Source organism: Cygnus atratus, chromosome 5, assembly GCF_013377495.2.
Source record: "Cygnus atratus isolate AKBS03 ecotype Queensland, Australia chromosome 5, CAtr_DNAZoo_HiC_assembly, whole genome shotgun sequence".
In the NCBI taxonomy this organism is placed as follows: Eukaryota; Metazoa; Chordata; class Aves; order Anseriformes; family Anatidae; genus Cygnus; species Cygnus atratus.
This window is the reverse complement of record NC_066366.1, coordinates 1,809,638-1,825,506: the sequence shown is the minus strand read 5'-3', so window position 1 is coordinate 1,825,506 and position 15,869 is coordinate 1,809,638. Positions and strand designations below refer to the sequence as shown.

At 36.8% G+C, this 15,869-nt stretch overlaps 1 protein-coding gene across 5 annotated transcripts in view; it reads right to left on the bottom strand.

Moving 5' to 3' along the window:
* SBF2 (SET binding factor 2) overlaps window positions 1-15,869 on the bottom strand; it is a 260,328-nt gene that overhangs the window by 175,299 nt on the left and 69,160 nt on the right. The window lies entirely within an intron of this gene.

Sequence of the window (15,869 nt, the reverse complement as noted above, 5' to 3'; positions counted from 1 at the left end):
TAATCAAGAAAAAAAAAATCCTTTTTCAAATAAAGATCAAGAAACGTTTAGGGGGAGATTCCAGTTTCTGAGCTTATTGGAATACAGGACACTTAAGAAATATATATATATGAACAAAGATGGAAAGACATGCCAGAAATGAGTTAATAACTAATTGCCAATACTGTGGAAAACTCTCAAGTTCTGCAATGCTGGACATTAAGAAACCCACACCAATTTACACAAAAAGACTACATAATTTGCAATATATGAGTTTAAATACAGAAGAAGGGATTCATAAAGTCTGAAACGAAGGACATTTTTAGCTGGCAAGCACTTTTTACAGGCTAACTATTTTTCTTTATCTTGCTCATGAGACCTCTTTCAGATACGAATGCATTTGTTAACCATTATTATGAAGAAAAAGCAACAGTAAGATAGGGTGTTTGTACTCTTAAAACAAATCGTGCATATTATATACTTATCAAAAAAAATTTTTTTTTATGATTTCCAAATTCCACTCCCATTAATAAGCAGCTTATTTTGATAAATAAGCTGACTCCAACTAACTTGGCAATGTCTTTTAGATGAAAACTTTTTGTCATGAGGAACTTCAATGGATTTGTGTGCATTTCTACAGTAAGACTGAGCACGTTATAAAATCCCAAGACACAACATGAAGTATAAAACAATTTTTAAAATTATAATATAGACAAAGAAATGCCAAAATTAGAACGTGAACAAATACCTATGAGAAAACTGATTTGTCCACTGCTTGAAAACACAATACTTCAAATTCCATTCAAAATCCTGAAAAACCATAAACGCTTACCCTAATCTTCACAACGAATTTGGAGCTTCTCCATGAAGAGAATCAGCCAACCAGATGTGAATTTAATTGAGTACGTTCCTTTCTAAGCCCAGAAACCAGGCAAAAAACCCTCCTCTGACTCTGCTAAAGGAGGCTCATGTTTTCTACCTTTCCCTCTGTTTGGTCACAAATTGATAACAGAAATTGTTCTCAATCAATAATCCTTAATAACACGCATTGTCATTTGGGAAGCACTTTTCGACTGTCTTCTGAGTGGAACTTCAGTTCAAGAGTGACCATAACAACCCCGATCCTAGAAAGGTTTCCTGAGCCCGTGCATTGGGATGAACATTGCGGGTATGGTCCCACAGGGAATCGAGCTCAGATCTGAAGCTGAGAACCCCTGTGAGACCCCAGCTAAGAGTGCAGAAACTATTGTGACAAGTCCTGCAGTGTACTTGCCACTGCACCCCCCTTCAAGAGCAGACTTCACAGCAGGTTCTAGGCAAATCAGCCCCAGGCCAGTAACACAGACCTCCACAGGGGCAGAAGAGAGCAGTACTGTTTCCTAAACCAAGCTAGCATAGAAGCTGCAAAGTAACATCCTTATGAAACTATATCAAGGTAAAGTCAGTCTTCAACTCAAATGGTCAAACCCCAGACAAGCTCTGTGTAGGAAGCGAACTGTTTCCTGCCACAGTGGCTGTGCAGCCCAGAAAAAGACTTTCTCTGCTTCTCCTTTTCTTTTTTTTCATTTTCCTCCCAACCATGGCCCAAATGACTAGATACAAGCGAGGAGAGAGCAAGAACTGCCAGCCTACTTTCCTGGGAAGCAAAGAGGTCTTGCCATAAAAGCGTATGCAGATAGATGTTTAATACAGCAAATTTTTAACCTTTTTGTTAAATCTTCGGTAGCACTATGTTTTATTGAATATAAATCTGTTTTTAGAAGTTGTATTTTTAATTGCTAGAAGAAATTGTCAAAACACCTCATCTTCATCTTCTACTTTACTTGTCACCTTGCAAACATGCATCATTATTTCACATTATCTGCATGACATCTCTTTGCCAGAGAGAAAGATATCTAGGACAAGTGCAAATGCAAAACTCCTGTTGCTAAAGAAAATGCCCTTTTTCTACCCTCAGTCACTCAGAACTTCACAGAGCAGTAGCTGTTGGTTGAATTTCTAAGAAATGAAATGCAGACAGAAGAACACAAAGAGAATGAATCTCTTCTCCGCAAGGAGTTAGGCTAATTCAAGTAACAGTAACCATATTAGAATCTCTTCTACTAAGAATAAAAAGAAAGCATAAGCAGGACAGAAAAAATTTTTTTTAAAATCTAGCCCCTTTACCACATTTGTTATTTATTTCATGAGAAGCAGCATAAAACTGGCATGCCTTCTTTTTCAGGTCTCGAGCATAGTTCAAATCTACAGTTTCACCACAGATCACGTTTCCATTATTTTAATTGCTATTTTGGATAGCCATTTATCTTTGGCAACACAAATAGCTTAGTTCAGCACTGCAACTGACAACAGGACCTGGGGTGTCCCAGGAAGTGCACTAAGCAGCCTCCAAGCTCATGCCCTAGGAGAAAGACCAAGAACATGCTCATACCTGGAGCCCTGACCAGCAGGTGAGCCCAGGAACCAATGCTCTCGCCATCACAACTCAACCTCTGCTTGAGAATCCAGGAAAGCAGATCAGACTTTAAAGAAGCACCCTTCAAGCAGGGCCCAACTTCTCCAAAGTGCCCAGCTGCATCACCTCCCATCTCTTCAGTCCCAGATCCTAGAGATACCACACAAGTCCTCTAGGCACAAGGCCTGTAAACAACAGCACTTTCCAAGAACATTCGTCTCATTTAACACTGAGAAAATGCCTACAGAAAAAAGATCTCACTAACCATACTCAGTTTAAGGTCTGCCAGATAGCCTATAGATGTGCTACCACAATAAAGTGTCTTCAGTGCTCTACAGAGGTAGACCATAGATGAATTCTGGAAAACTGGCTAAGATGGGAAAGTTTCCCATTAAGATTTAGAAAACACCAAACAGTAGAAGAATTGGCAACTGAGAATTTATCCAATCTTCTCTGGAATTTCTCCTGAGCTGGAGGAATGTGCATTATTCCCTTTCTGGACATCTGGAAAGCAGGTACTGGTGGCAATCATCTCTGAAATACACACCTACCCTCTGTGTACTGATTTAGAAAATGATTTTTATCGAGCCCAGTATCAGTAAACAAGCACGGAAAAGAACATCAATCTTCCCACATAGAGCACCTTTTTTTTTCTCAAGCAGTTACCTTAGGCAGCTAAATTTGAAACACTATTCATCTAAATAAATCTCAAAATGCAATATGTTTGCTAAGATCATAAAGTTGCTTGTATGACAAGTATAATGAGAATTCACTTTGGATGAATCTCAATGGATTGCTGAATGTTTAGAGGACTTTACTATAGCATAAAACTATCATGATGCGTATTACTCTGACTAAGCATATTTCAATCTTTCTGTAATCTTTACTACATTTTGCAAATTTAAGTTCACAGAATGGTTTGTTTTGGAAGTGACACCTCTGGAGGCCGTCTAGTCCAAGCCTCTGCTCAAGCAGGGCCACCTACAGCAGGTTGCCCAGGACCACATCTAGACACCTCCTGCATATCTCCAAGGAGGGAGACTCCACAATCTCCCAGGGCAACCTGTGCAAGTACTTGGTTCACCTGACAATAAAAAATGTTCTTCTTCTGTTATATAAGTCCTTGCTGAACTTCATGTGGTTCTTGACAGTCTATTCTTCCAGCCTGTCTAGGTTTCTCTGAATGACAGATCCGCCCTCAAGTCCATTAAACTGCACCCCTGTTGGACATCACCTGCAAATCTGATTGCACAGCATTCTGCCACCTCCTCCACATCATCAGTAAAGGTATTAAACAGGGTAGGTTCTTATAAAAACTCTAGGTGTAATCATCCTCCAGACAGGGTCCCATGAGCCCAATGATCTAACTAGTTTTTCACCCATTCAGTAGAATCCAGCCACTTAGACCTTAACATCTTAACTTGAATACCAGGACGATGTGGAAGATCATGCCAAAAGCCTCGCTAAAATCAAGTTAGCTGATATTCATTGCTCTCCCTTATTCACAAATCCATCATTTCATCACAGAAGGCAATCAGGTCAGTCAAATGTGATTTACCCTTGCAAAATCCATGTTGATTATTCCCAGACATCACCCTTCAGGTGCTCAAAAATGCATTCCCAGAAAATTTGCTCCATGATCTTCCCCACAGACAAAGAGTGGCTGGCTGATCTGTAAGTCAGAGCCATTTTTGTTGTTGTTTGGTTTTGTTGCTTTATTATTTGTTTTTACTGTTTTTGAAGATGCGTGCAACATATCTTTCTCCAGTCAATAGGGATTTTCTGATAATTTTCCAGTTTCAACAAGTAAAACAGAGATGTGTTCTAATTCACTGAGTTCTATTTCTGACTAGATTTTACCACATACAGTAATGTCAGACTTCAAAGCCCATATTTCTAACGTTTGTCAATGCATCTCTAGTTTCTTCTCTTTGAGAAGGACAAATAATTGGGTTATACTTATAAAACAAATAGACTGAAAAAAATCCTCTTTTACTAAAAAGTACAACATATAAGCAGTACACAGATAAGCAGGCAATGTGATACAAAAGACTGCATTCCAAACTAAGTTTGTTTGTTTGTTTTACAAAGAGTTCCATGATATATGATAAGGAACACACAATCCTCTGTGCCAATAAGCAATATATACGCTTAAAATTTTGCCACTGGCATGAACATGCTAATCTGACTGCCTCAAGTTAGTGCAAAGTACTAGCTCATACCAGGTGAAGTACTCTAAGAAATTAAACCTTAAACAGAGATGATTTTTCTTCCAATTAGCAGAGCATATTTAGCAATATTCACTCTTGCCTGAAATTGATGCTATACAGAAAGGACAAATACATGAGAAAGCATTAATAAATATTCATTATGGTTTTGGGGTTTTTGTTACATAACTATAATGCTTCAAAACAAACAACCCTCAAGTATCAGCATAATAAGGGTTAATAAAATTCTCAATTAAAGGGGCAGAGAGAAGTGAAATTATACACATGGAGATCTATTCTCATATCCTATATTTGTCAACTGAATTGAAGCTAGTATACACAACTATTATTTGAACATTATTCAAAAAGCAATATTCTCAATCATAGAACTGAAATTCATACATTCACAATAAGGCCTTAACTAGCTATGCAAAGAAAAGTATTTAGTCTTCTAATGAAGACTGCAAGGTTTTACTACCTAGCTAAATATATGTATACAAGAATTTATGAATGTGTCTAAATGTAACCAGTCAGTACTCTTACAAGAGAAGAACATGCATATCCTGCCTGCATTTTTGCCAGAAAAAGAAAAAACAGTCCTGAAAATACATAACTTCAGACAACTTAGATTTTCTCTAACTAAATCCAGGTGGCAATTCACAAAGGCTGATCATTTCTGCATGACTTTAACACACACATAAGCATATATAGATTGATTTCAGCTTTACAAGCAAAAAAAAAAAAGTTTATTGCACAAACAAGCAGTTCCTTGTACACTCTTAGCCAGATAGAAATGACTTACACTGACACTTGGGACTTTCACAAGCAAACCATCTGACTGAACTAACATGCTTCATATTGCTTATCATTGATTCTGTACTGCCAGCTAGAGATGTTTGCTGTTAAATACTTTACGCTGTTAGCCACACATACAAGTCACTGTTTAGGCACATGCATTACATATACTGTCACATTCGAATACTCTTGCCTAGAAGAATCTTATTGACCACTATAACAAGGCATGGAAAAGCCTTGCGGATTTTTACAGGTTTTCTTGCTGGTGACAGTAGGTGTTCCTGTTTTATTTTGTTTTTAATTTGTAGCTCCTCGGACAGTATCATGCTGCCATAACTTTCTCTCTCACTACAGGAAAAGCTTTTCTCATTATTAAAGTACTGACTACATTGAGACATCTAGATTGAGGCACAAAGAAGTGGACCTAGTAACTTCTTCAGGAAACTAATGACAACACAGAAGGGGAAGCTATCTAACCAGGGACAAAGGAAGCTGCTCAGAAAAGTAGCTTCCTTGAGACAAGAAATGTCAAACAACTGAACTACTGAATGAATGATGTGGACACTCAGGGAGCCCAGAGAAAAGGCCACAGCTCTTCAGAAGGGAAGGCTACGCTGGCCAAGCCTTCTGTGTAAACAACTGGTAACATTAAACCCTAACTGCAAATCTCTGCACTGGCTACAGGTTTGGGGCTTTTATCCAGGATAAGCAGGCTTTGCTCTTCCAAAAAATGTTCTAGGCATGTCAGTAAACTATACTTTAATCCATGATGTGGAATGCAGGAAAGAGACTTTGATAAGTAACCTAACTTTTGGGGGTATCACATATAGCTGTAGAGCACATAGGGATTTGTCAAACCTGAGAACAGGAATAATCTTATCCATTAGATATTACTGTCCTCAAGGTCAACTTCATCCTGAGTTTCTCTGGAACGCTGTGGATCAATGAACGGGAAGAACAATGCAGTGACCAGGACAGTACAACTATGACAAATTCCTAACTACCCACCCCTCCTCTTTCATGGCCAGAATGCCTGCCTGGAATGACAACATCCTCCAACTGCCACTCACCTTCACTTGCCAAATGCAGAGCTCTAGTATATGTGTAACCATTGGAAGTACCTAATGAGTGAGTGACAAAAAATGTCCACGATATATTTCTTCTTGCACCTTTTTCTGACTTCAGAACTGAAACTGCTACACCACCTCGGTCTGTATTTCAGGATGACATCTTCATTTTTGTGTGAAAAAGTTTTTTTTGTCTGCTACCCTACACTGCTATCCATGTTAACTACTGGAAAAATTAAAGTGGTCACTCTGTCCTTTACATACCTACTTATTATATTACAAAAGGATTTAAACAGTGAAGGTCATCCTTAATGGTAAATGTACAAGAGCTATACTCCCAGCGATTCCCTGAACCAAACCTGGTTTCCAACCCCCTCAAACTTTCAATTTCTAGAAAATAAGCCACTGCTTATTCCATTCATGCCATACTAATATGAACAGAATTGTCAGTAGCAGATACATTTACGTCAGAATTGCTGGTTTTATCTACAATAACCTGCTCTGTTTAGAAAAACAAGACAAGATTAGTGCTTCTTTATGATGGTACGTGTTTTTTGCAACATTCTTTTAAGTGAGGATATTGAATTTAAAAGATATGTAATAGTCATGATAGCTACCATATTTTTTCACAGCAACTGTTCTCAATGTTGAGGAAAAGGCTGCAAAATACCTATTAGAGGAAATCTGGTTAGGCCAGAAAGCCTATTTAAAGTAGTTCTCCTGCTACACAGAAATGTACATTTGCTGCCTCATACAATTCATTGTGAATCCCAAATTTATTTTTATGCACCTACAAAGTTTGTTTTGTATTACAGAGATTATTTAAATCAGAACTACCACGTCCATTAATTAGCACGCTAATTTTTAATATGAAATCTGCCTCACTTGCTCCAAGCAGGAAAAGTAACATTTGCTAATCTTATGAGATGCTCAGATATAATTAGCTTAATAAACTCAGACCCATAAATCAAAAGGACACAACCAGTCTCTAAGGCACAAAGATTAGTATTCAAAAACAAACCGAGACGTGTAGGCTAAGAGCAGATGTACACAATGTCCAAGCCCAACGTACATGCCATATGGGTACTACATTACCAATATGTAGGATGTTATAAAAGCACAGCAAATAGAGTTAAGGGACTCACTATGACAATTAGTTGTCAGTACTATAGACAATCATAACTAAATAATTAAAATCACAATAGTTCCCCAAGCAAATATGTTATACTAGTCATTTATGAAGTCACAAGACTTGATATTTTGTACAGTTAGGCATGGAAAAGATTTCATTATGCCATTGGTTATCATCTGCTGAAATAAAGTACACAATTTAGAGCTCTGATAGAACTAGTGTTTTTTTGATTGGTTTGGTTTGGTTTTGATTTCTTGGGGGGAGTCAAGAAAAGGGGTTAACAAAAAAAAAAAGCCATTCCTCTACATATGGAATTTCTATTCAGAATTAGATTTAACTGAGTTAAAGGATTTGAAAAATTCACTTTAGCAAAACTAAAAGGCTGTGTTCACTAACCAGCAAATCATTCAACTACAATGAATGCTTTCTATACAAAAATGCAAAGAATCTACTGGTGAAAAAGAACCTACTAGTCTCCCACATATGTCACAGGCTCTTATTTCACCTTGTTCAGAATTTTTTTTCCGTTTGATCACTTAGATTGCTTCTCATTTTTCTTTGTCTTTGGACCTGCCAATATGCATCCTTTGTTATACAAGATATAAAAATATACAATGTTTTAGAAGATGAGAAAAAATATATACAACATTTTCAAACCTTTCAAGTAATATATTTTCTGTAAAACATTCAAGAAACAAGTATGGTAATTTTATGCAAAAGGTTCACAACCTAATCTGAAGAAACTCACCTACTTCTCATTCTGCTTCAAATACAACTAGTGGTTCAAGTATCACCTTACAAAGAATGAACCCTGCTACAGCACTGCAACAGAATAATGTCCTAATAAATGCTTCCTACCACATTAGTTAGTTGCTATTGGACTTCTTCCACAAGCACAGAGGTGATACCATTTTCAAATTTTTTTCTTGAGCCATTACTGTTGTCTACTTTTAAGCACCTATAAAGAACTAACTTTAAATTTAATTAAATTACTGACCTTCAAAATAAGCCTACAGGTACAGCTGTCAGAATCCAATTTTGCAGTCTCCAGAGCAGTAGCTAAGACGGATCTGCATTCATAAGTTATCTATTCTACTGAACGTCCCTGCTCAACATGAGCTGAGAATTGTCTTTGTACTGGATCAGAGCTTTCCAATTAAAACTTTGCATACTTGTCCCGAACTCCAAACAGCTGATCTTCAAGAAAAATGGTCCAAATGTTCAGCCCCCCTCTTCATTTCCACAAGCGTTTCATCTACCTTGTCATTCTAATTATCATTGCCAAATTTCTTGTTTCTGTCGTTCCAGGCAACAGTGGATCTCTTGATTTGTGTTTTATTTCCATAATGCTATTCCCAATGCATCTTAGCTTTTGCTTTTTTTTTCTTTGACTCTTGTTGGTTACTGAGCCAGAGATCTTCAACTCTGCTGTCCAAAATGTTGCTCAGATGTCTTCTAAATTTGTAAAATTAATTCATAACACAGTGAAGCTTATGTGCAGTTCAAATTACTTGCCTTCAATATGCATGCTTTTGCATTCATTAGCATTGGATTTCATCTGCTGTTTCATCCAACTGTCTCCCCCAACTTTCCCTCAAGGGCTTTATCTGATCCTAACTATATAAATAATACTAATATCTGTAATTTTGCTAATCCTATTCCTGATATTTACTGCATATAAACATTCTCAGCTCTAATATGGAACAATTCTGCTGTGATGAACCCGTAAGGTAAAATTTTGTTTCCTTTCTGTGCTCTTGGTCACTACCTGATTCACAACTGCCCCTTGCCTTGTAATTTCCTTGACCTATTTTGAAGAGATTTGGCAAAGGACTTGGAATCTTCAAATAAACTATGTCAGTGACTTCAGCTGTATCCACTGTTTGGTTTATGCACTCAGAGAATATTAATAGATTAGCGAGGCATAGTTTTCCTTTGTGGAACCACGAGAATTTTGTTCTGTATTTTGATCAGCTTCAGTTTTTAAAACCTGTGTATTTTAATTAGTAGGCTAATAACAAATGAAAAAACTACCCCAAGTTACTTTTCAAGTTCTCAAATACTGCCGTTCCCCTCCCACTTTTGTGTTTTATTTCACACAAGTATTAAAAACTTAATATCCCGTGTGTTTGTCAGTCAAGGTGAAGGAACGTCAGTTCCTGGAAAAGGAAGAGCATGTCAGCAGGATGCATCCTTCTTTCTGCGTACGTTGTTTCAGGGGTTTCCCTAAATAACTTCAGAACCGACAAACGAAAACGTGCTTAGGATGAGGCCATGGGCATGGAAGGATTTACTGAAATGGAATGCAGGAGAGAGGAATGAATCCCTTATCCGATGTGTCACACACTCCAGGTCACAAGATAAAGGGATCAGCTGTATGGACCAAGCAGCCCGTACTGCAGCTGGATACAGTTCTGAATGTACATTCAAACCTGAATACACTACTTTCATGGAACCAACAACTTTTTGTTTTTGGGAATCTTGTTCATCACCTTTTTAAAAAGCAAACAAAAAATCATGCACATCCACTATTATTTAATGAGTTGTTCTGATAACAACTAGCCCTACTAGCCTTTCAGTGCACAAACTTGAAAGATTTGATGATACTTTGTTTTAATAACATGTGAGGAGTGTACTAGCTCTAAAAAAATAAATAAATAAATAAATATATATACACAAAATAAAAAAATGCCCATTTCACTCCGCAGAGTTTTGGTCACTTGTGAAATTAAACTAAGACCTGACCTACAAAGTTCTTATTAAATCATTCACTGTATTTTTATGTAGTAATGACACCTTTCCTCTAAGACTTGGTGTTCTTAATTACTAGAAATATGTAGGCAGTAAGTGTGCAGTATGCATAGCCATAAATTTTTCCATGTCACGAAAACACTGCTACTCAAAGACATCAGAAGATAACTTCTCATCAGCACAATACAGGTACAAACAAATGAATTCCAGCTCCAGTGCATCATCAGTAAATGACTGCAAAGAACCTCTCAAGATGCAAAGACATAAATAATGGGTACCACTTCTCACAAGTGGAGAACCTGAAATGAATTCAGAAACAACAACAACAAAAGCTAGCTACAACGTGAGGAAATACTGCAAGTAGTATATAGTGCAGTAACTTTTAAAAAAAAAAAGTAAAATACTGAATTTTACAACACTACTTAAACAAAGCAACCCTTCTGATTACAATCACAAAAACCTCTTACACCATGATGTCAAATTGCAGTTTCAGAAATGCTGGATTCTCTTGTTCTAACAACAGCTTACTAAGTGGTAACATGACACTTCTGGTTAAAAGCTTTTCCTGGAGTATGTTGTAAATGAAAGGAATCTTGGCAGGTCAGTATCTCACTAGAACGTGCAATTCTGCATGTCATTGCCTCTTGCTTATTCACTGTAACAACAGATTTCATTACAAAACAAGTAAGAGAAACAAACACAGCCTCCTGCAGTTCCTGCTTTATTAGCAGCATTCACCTCTCTTTTTCCTTTATCATAAGACTCATTGCCAAGACCATGTCTCACTGCAGGACAGGAAAACAAAAGAATTAAAGAATTGCTAAGCTGAGCTCAGTTACCCTTAGTCACCAACTGATGATACTCCTATTTTGGCATTTTTTAAAGCTGTGTTCAGATACTTCCCGGAAGCTCATGCTGCATTCCACGTTACAGCTGGGACTGTGCTGTAACAATGAGAAGAGTTTAAAAAGTCAAGCAGTCACTGTCAGATAAATACCTCCATGCATAACTATCTGGTGAAGCCCAGTCAGGTTTGCCATGCCATAAAATGAAATAAAACACAGAAATACCACAGATTTAAAAAAATAAATTTACATAAACTTTAGATTCACCACCTAGTTGTCTTTATACACACATTTTAAAAACAGTCTTAGCCTAAATTTCTCTAGGCACTCCCTTTCTGTATTCAAATGAATCTTCCAGTACTAATAGGAGACAACCATTCAGGTATTTTCACTTTCTATTTCAGTAACTTTTTCCAGAATGGTACTTTAAGAAGCCACCTGTTTTCAATTGGAGGAAAATACCAGTTTCATTACACTTCATCTATAAGATACAAAACCACATTTCAACGATTTGCATATTTAAGATATCTATATATCTTTTAAAGTAATTCCCATGAACCTTTTACTAGGCACTTTGTAAACAAAAATAAACTTATATTCAAGATGAAAAGAGTTAATGCTTAGCATTTTTACAGAGAAAATATCCCACTTTGCCAACAGTTATTTTAATTAGAAAAGCTCTTGCAGTAGATTGATTCACTTCAGTTTTGAGTATTTTGATAACATAAAAAATGAGTTATTAAAAATAATTTCATATGATACAGATAGTAGGTAAGTGCAACACATTATGGCTTCATTTTTCACATCATTTCCTGAAGTTATATACACAAATAATAAAAATACACAAATAGAGTTTCATAATCTAAACAGAGTTCAAAATTTAACCCGTGATTAAAAATTGCTCTTCTAAGAAATTAAAAGACAAAATACAAATCACAGTGTTCTGCCCAGTAGGCTTGTTTAAGCATTTATAAAGTTTAAAGAAAAATTTGCCTATTGGCCACAATTAGACCTCTATGATGGAAGAGATTAGAAAATGAGTAATAAGTTCACACACTGACATGAAACATTTCTGAATTGCTTAAGGGCTTCTTTTCCTGAAAATTAAATAATTAGGTGATAAAGCATGCTAATTTATTTGTCCAGCCCTTGCAGCATCTGTTTCTCACATTCTAAGTGTACAAATTACAAGCAATACAAGTGCAGGGATGAGAAAGCCCACCCAGAGCACAAGAAAGAACAACCTCGCTCATCCTCCTAGGAAAGGAGAATGCAGCATGAAAACATTCAGACCAACTGAACATGATGTTTTCCATTTTTACCTTCACTGCATTTTTCAGTAGACATCCATACCCTCCTACAGAATTCCTACCAAACATGTCAGCTGATCAGCATTACTTATCACAAGGAAAGGTACCCTGAGTTAACCAAGCAGGTACTCTGCTTCTCAATAGGGCTGACAGCAGATGCACTTGGAAGAGCTTTGAGGCCTCCAATAACTTTTGACCAGAGATCTGGTGAGCCAGAAGAGAGCCTCTTGTACAAGTTTCTACAAACACTGCACATTGATATAAAACAGATGCTGCTGACACAGTATAAGCCAAGACACAGCAATTACTAAAACCAATATATTGTGTACTTGGTTCTCTCTGTGAAAAATAAACAGAAACCATGTGATTCAATGGAGCACTGAAAACAACTCTACAATAAAATGCAAGTTTCCTGTCAATACCTGTTAAAGGTTAAGAAGACAAAAAGTATTTTCAGCCTGTCTGCATTCTTCTCCAGAAATGTCATATTCAGACATCTTTTTCAAGTGGAGGCTTGTGAAGTGGGTCGCTAATTACATCAAAATGTTGGAAACCTTGTAGCAGTTAATAAGTAGGCCTATCTCCTGTATTACACTTCAGCTTTTTGTCAATGTTTTGCTTTAAAAATGCATTGATTTCCATCAAGATCCTCTAAAAGGTACTTTGGAAATGAGCACTTGGGTTTTGTTAACAGGTCACACCAGCAGTCACTGGATGAGCTCTGTGCAGCTGAAGAAGCTGCTGTTCCCTACTGACAGCTGCAGAAGGGCAGCCACAGCCCCTTCACAGAGCAAGGACTCCTGTGATGCTGGGCGAGGAGCACAAGGAGAGCTGGAATAATTCTGCACTGCTACGGATACAGAATTAATCACAAGATGTGCGTGAGCCATGCAGTCATGCCATGAGCTACATGCTGGGATTCACCTCTGCCCACCTCATGCAGCAGTAAGGCCATTTTGCAATGCAATGGTTGCATTATTTTGTCTCTAAACATTAAAAATCAAACTGCAATGGCAAGCAGACAATGTACTTATTGTTTTTGGATTCTTATGTACTTTCAGACTATTAAAAAAAGCATCAATAAGAGCAAATACAAAAGTAGATGAAAAAAATGATATTGCCTGAGAGAGAAGTAAGTGTCTGAATGCAAACTTTTCCGTTAAGGTAACTGATGGGATGAAGCCAAAGAGAAACAATATATTCATTCCAGTAATGCTAACATACATATGAAAAAAGTTATTAAAAATTAATGGCTTACAACCGCAAATCGAGTATTTTACCTGCAATCAGTTGCATTTCTCTGAGTGCAAGAGAAGAACTGTATCTATTTGTGCAGGTAATAAAATATTAAAATATAGAAAAGATTTCTTCAGAAATGCAAATACTTAAAATCTGCCAATATGGTCTTTGCAATTTTACTTTCTAGTCCTGTTCCAGCTGAGCCAGCTGATGCTTGGGCATGAAGGTGCCAAAAATGCAGATGATACCAGCTGGGGTGGGGAGGGGAGCAGCTGACTTAACTGAAGCAGTCCTGTCCCGATCACAGAAATGGACTCTGTCAGGAACCTCATCATGTTCAATGAAGGCAAATGCAACGTCCTGGCCCATGGGACCCCAAGCTTTAACTTGGAAATACATTTCAGCATCTAGGACATTACTGTGTCCTGTTTCGCATGAGTTCTAGACTATAGAAGTTGTAGTAATAAGAAACACACATCACTGATTTGCTATGCAATGTAAAATTACAAGTTCTAGAGTAAACTTGCAGATTTTTTTACTGAATAAAACTGTTTAAAAATACTTCAAGCCTAAAAAGATACTAAAATAAGTATGTAGACAGCCCATTTTCTTTTCAGACAGCTTTACTATAATTCACACACACACGCACAAAAACTCTGACAAACTAGCTAAAACTAGTTGAATTACCAGATACTTTTCCAATATACGGCTTTTCGCCAAACAAACCACTAAAATTCCAAGGTTAAATGTCCTACCATAAAATATGTCACTAAGTATTACACAGAAGGAGCCTGATGTCCAAAGAAAGAAAGTTTTGTAAATTCAATACATTTATATCAGTACCAGGAACTATTTCATACTTTTTTATACAGAATATCATCCCTTCTTTCTCTAAAAAACTACAATTGAAAAATATAGGAAAATATAAACTGAAATGTTTTCAAAATAAAACTTCACTATGGAAAAACACTATGTCTAACTAAAAAGTCCCTCAAGTTCTCAGAAAAGTTCACATCAGTGTTTGCTCTCAGCACAATTACAACTGATATTTTCCTATTTCTACAATTCTAGACTTTGCACTAACAGTTAAAATTGGAAATATGCATCAAGAACAGATGACAGGGAAAAATCCAAAAATTGCACATAGATTGCCAACAAATTAACAACAAATGCTAATATCAAAAGAAATTCAAGATACTTGAATGCAAATAAATTCACCTTACAAGCTCAAACTACTTAAGTAGTTTAAACTCACATCAGACATGGATTTCTACAACATTTTTTCCTTTACTTACCAATGATTTAAATAAACTTTCCTTTGACCCCAAAGGTTTTTTCCCAAGACACATGGAAATGTAAAGCTACACTGAACCTCACAAGAATGGGAAGAATTTAGAATGGAAAGCACATGCTTTTTTTTTTTTTTTTTTTTTTTTTAAAAAAAAAAACTTCTCAGCAAGGATTCTCTTCTCTTTATACCAATCGTCTTTAACTCAGTAAAGCCACCTGTGACAAGGTGGGATGCAGCTTTAATCCAGATATCTAGATGTAATCCCACTGCAGAGTTCTTCGTTCTCATCACCAAGCTGGGCACATGTATGACAGACAAGATGGTACAGATCACAGGAGGGCCTGTGGAAGGTGCCTCAGGAGGTCTAAGTCCAGCCTCCTGCTCAAAGTAGGCTAAACCCTGAATTTAGACCTGACTGCTCAGGGCTTTACCAAGTCAGTCGTAAAAACCTTCAAGGATGGAGATTATTCAAAAATGGGATACAGTAAAATTAGTACTGATAGAATGTCCTTAATGGAACAGCTAGTAGATCAGGCAGTTACGTGTTACATTTAAACTTACAGATGGAATTAGAAAATTTCTAGGCAATCTTACAATCTAAAATTCCACCTCTGAAATTTGATCTGTAGGAGCAATCACTTGCAAAGACTCAGCAAATACCTGAAAAAATATCTTGCAGTGAGCCCTGATTTTATTTTTATATATACGTGTGTGTGTCTGTATGTACACATACATCATTTGTGTGTGTATATATATACGCATCCATTTACTTTAAGCAGATCAGCCATTTAAAACTAT